The 4,502-nt window shown below is 33.6% G+C and overlaps 1 pseudogene; it reads left to right on the top strand.

The window, feature by feature from the left end:
• Positions 1–201: 201 nt before the first annotated feature.
• On the top strand, positions 202–4,206 carry LOC130934013 (chloride channel protein CLC-d-like; annotated as a pseudogene).
• The last annotated feature ends 296 nt before the right edge of the window (positions 4,207–4,502 follow it).

The raw sequence follows: 4,502 nt of genomic DNA, 5'->3' as shown, positions 1-4,502 counted from the left end.
TAATTTTGCTCATTTTTTTATTCATACTTGTTCATAAGCACTGATAATATTGAATGTTGTCTACTTTGTGAATTTTGTTCATAAAATGTCTGTTTGCTGTTCATAATTTTGTTCATATTTGTTCATAAACAATGATAATATTAAATGCTCTTTTTCTCCAGTATTGTGAACAACTTCTTTGTTCATATTTGTTCATAAACAATGATAATAGTTGTTCATATTTGTTCAAGGTTCTGCATCAGAGTCTTTTTCTCCAGTGTTGTGAACAGTTTCTTTGGCAACATTTGTAGCAGATTTGGCAGATTCAACAACTGTCTCTTTGCTCTTCTCCAAGTTAGGAACAAGTACAAGTACAATTACTTACTTAATTAAAGCCCTTCTTCTTCTTCTTCTTCTATATAGCATACTCTATGGTTATAAGCTTACACGATTACAGTACTATATTATATTATTATTGTTGTTGTTGTTGTCAATTTATTATCTCTTTCTGTAGTGCTAGAAGGTGCTGAATTAAGGAGAGGAGAGAGAGAATTTTGGAGAAGGTTTGAAGTGATTGGATTTCACAGTTATATGCATTAAAAGCTATCTAAGGCCATAGAGCAGTTACAATGAAATATATGCATGGCTTCAATAATAATAATAATATCAAATACATGCCGTAAACTACAAGGTTTGCACTTTTCATCTACTTCTAACTGCTTTCACTATTTACCTTATTATTTTTCAGATCACTTCACTATACTACTGCTCTTCTTTTCTTTTTAGTTTGTGGCCTTAATTCTATATCCTTAATTATGTTATGTGTTTTGATTTTTCAGTGTATATACATGCATGATTCAAGAATGTATGTGTGTCCTTTCATTTCTTTCTTTCTTTAATTTTATTCTTTGTTTATATTGAAATAAAGTATTATTGTGTATAATTGGATCTGAAGATGAGTGGATCAAGCTAAGAGCATGTGCTTCTTTTCTTGGCTGCTGCTTAATATTATATTACTCTAACTTGTCTTTTCTTGCTGCTCTTGCTGATCAAGTTAAGAGTATTAAATGCAAGGATTCTTCTTATGTTCAGATATTTGGCAGCATTGGATCAGTGGGAGGAGGCCTTGCTTTAGGTAAAGAGGGTCCTCTTATCCATACTGGTGCTTGTATTGCTTCTTTGCTTGGACAAGTAAGTATGTACTACTCAGTATATGGTAGTATCTAAATGGTATGTTAAAAGTATAATATACGCATAGTATGTGTTAGATATTTCAGTATGTCCTTTCAATGCTTTGTTTCCCTTAAATAAAGAGGCTAAAATGTGGTGGCAACACCACATAAAGTTTCCATTGTATTTTAACTGACCATTTAAATGAACCTTGCTTTCTAATTTATCAACACTTGCACATTATATTACCTGAATTTTCCTCTGTGCTTTTGTGCATTACTTTTTTAAGACCAGTTTTGTGTGATTTTCACTGAATATGTATTTTATATGGAAGAAACTGATATAATCTGTTGGTGTCATGTCTTGAGTAGGGTGGTTCCACTAAGTATCATATAAATTCAAGATGGTTTCAAGTATTCAGAAGTGATCGAGATCGACGAGATCTGGTAACCTGTGGGTGTACAGCAGGAATTGCTGCTGCATTTAGAGCTCCTGTTGGTGGTGTATTCTTTGCATTGGAAGAGGTAACATCTTGGTAAGGAATTCTTAGTGACATGGCTTTTTTTCATTAGAAGGGAAAATGTGGTAAATCATTCATCATATATATTTTTGTTTTGATTTTTCTCCTATGCTCTTGAAAGTGGAGGAGTCAACTTATGTGGCGTGTCTTCTTCACTTCTGCTATTGTTGCTGTTGTAGTGCGAACTGCAATGGGATGGTGTAAGAATGGAAGAACTGTACTGAAGAAAGAAAGTGATTATTATTGATATTTTGTTGTTTATCATGCTAGTAGTACCTTTATCTTCTCACTTGTCTTCTTATTTTTGTTTGCTCCTTCCTTCTCCTGCACTGCAAATTAATGAAGCATGCCTTGTCTCCCTTTTAACGTCAATTATTTCATTTTGCTTGCCACTTCTAAGAGAATGTAGTCCATGCCCAGAATCTGATCCTACTTCTGGTATTGAATACCCACGTCCTCCTGGAATGTATGGGAATTATCTAAATGTAAGACGTTGAATTTATATGATGTTCATCATTGTTAGTCTTATTCAATTTTCTCATTTTTATTTATTTTTATTTTTATTTTTTAGTTTCAGCTTGATCTTTATTTTTATTTTTGTGTTTTCATACTTTAAAACTACTTAATGATAGTTGAAACAAGGGTGTACTCCTGGACTTAATTACTTTTGGAGATTCCATTTAATTTATGCCCTTTTTTGGCAGTTCTTTTGTAGCAGTGACAAGGAGTATAATGATCTTGCGACTATTTTCTTCAATACACAGGTTTTAAATGAACTGGGAATCATAATTTGCTTTTTCATTTATTGTTATATTATAGTAAGTTACTTCTCTATTGCTTCAGGATGATGCCATCAAGGAATTTGTTCAGTGCAAAAACAATACATGAGTACAGTTCCCAAAGTCTGTTAACCTTTTTCGTATTTCACTCTTGCTTACTGGGTTGGACTTTAAATGCATTAGCCTTTATATTGAGATATTTTTTATTTTTTGATTCAATAGAGTTCTTGGATACATGTATGTGTATATGGTTGATAGGAATTCTTGTTGATTTATCTTCATGCACCAATATTGAATAGAGTTACCACTTGGTGCACTTGATTATATACCAATTATTTTCTCTGTATGTAGCAGGTTATGTTTTATACTTTAGTAGTGTTAACGTTTGGTACTGCTATGCCAGCCGGTCAATTTGTCCCTGGTATAATGATAGGATCAACTTATGGACGTCTTGTTGGCATGTTTGTTGTAAAATATTACAAAAAGCTCAACATTGAAGAGGGAATATGAGTGTCTTTCTTGACATTCCTTTAAAGTCATGGTCAAAAAGATATATACTTGTTCCATAGTTATATTTTTTGAAGCCTTTTGTTTCTTGATAAAAGGGATTATTATTATTAAAAGAGAAGGATAATACTAAGACCATTGAGGACAAGAAACAAAAAATATCAAAAGAGCAAAGCTTTCTAATCCCTACTATACTGAATGATTTTCTTTTTCTATATGTGGAATCCCCATTTCCCCTGTAATGTTCATCCGATACTTTCTTATGTTCAGGTATGCTTTGCTAGGAGCTACATTTTTTCTTGGTTGTTCAATGCGGATGACAGTGTCTCTTTGTGTCATTATGGTTGAAATAACAAATAACCTGAAACCTTTGCCCCTTATTATGCTTGTTCTTCTTATATTGAAGGTATGCAGATCAGGACTTTCTTGTACAAAGAAGTCACTTCAAAATGCACTAAGTTCTTCCCTTACAGGATGTGGGTGATACTTTTAACGAGGGTCTATATGAAGAGCTGGCAAGATTAAGGGGCATTCCATTTCTGGAATCAAGGCCTAAATATAAGATACGGAACATGACAGCAAAGGAGGCCTCTGGAAGTGGAAGGGTGAGTGAACTTTCAAATTATTTAACAAATTGCATGTCCTTTATTAGTTGTCCAAGTATTGTTTTTTGTTTATTATTTGTTTTTTGGTGTGTCATTCTTGTGATATGTAACTTTCTAAAATTGATGCTACCACTGGTTAAACTATATGTTTCACATGCCTTATTCTTTTGATACTTTGGCTTTTGACTCTGTAAATCTATGTATTGAAGGTGATCTCGTTACCTCGGGTAGTTAAGGTTTCAGACGTAGTTTCCATTCTACAGAGCAACAAACACAATGGTTTTCCAGTATGTATATCTCTTATATCTATCCCTTCTATTGATAAATATTCCTTGCATTTTCATAGTTGTAGTTATACTTAAAATTATGCCCATGTGATTGATCACACAAGAAGTGGAGAATCACTTGTTATTGGATTAGTACTTCGGAGGTGAGCATGTACACAATATAGTTTTCTGAAGTTTTCTTATACTTTGATATCTCTTTGGGTGTGACTCCAGGGAAAGCTTGAATTCACTTGGAAACTAAACTTCTATGTCCCTGTCTTCTGTCTAGTCATTTGTTGGTAATCCTTCAGTCAAAGGTTGATTTCCAGCATAGCCCTTTACCCTATGATCCGAGAGGTGGGGACATGTCAATAAGGTAAGGCTTGAAGAGCTATTTTTATATTTGGGCTTTTTCATCTGTATTCTACCTAGATATACAATAGCCTAAGTTTTTTCAGTGTGTTACTCAACAAACAGATGAGTGTATTAGTAAGTTGTTAGATACACGCTTGGATCCTTTGGAAAAGACTCAAAAGAAGTTAGAAAAGTTGGAACTGGCAATTGAAAAGGCCAAGAAGGAAAAGCTGAAACAGAAGAGATGGAATGAGGCTTATGTTAGCTATTATGAGAAAGTTAGAGCGTCAAGTAGTTCTTGTGCAGTTTCACTACCACCGCC

This window comes from Arachis stenosperma, chromosome 6 (genome assembly GCF_014773155.1).
Source record: "Arachis stenosperma cultivar V10309 chromosome 6, arast.V10309.gnm1.PFL2, whole genome shotgun sequence".
Classification (NCBI taxonomy): domain Eukaryota; kingdom Viridiplantae; phylum Streptophyta; class Magnoliopsida; order Fabales; family Fabaceae; genus Arachis; species Arachis stenosperma.
This window is presented reverse-complemented; position numbering and strand designations above follow the sequence as displayed.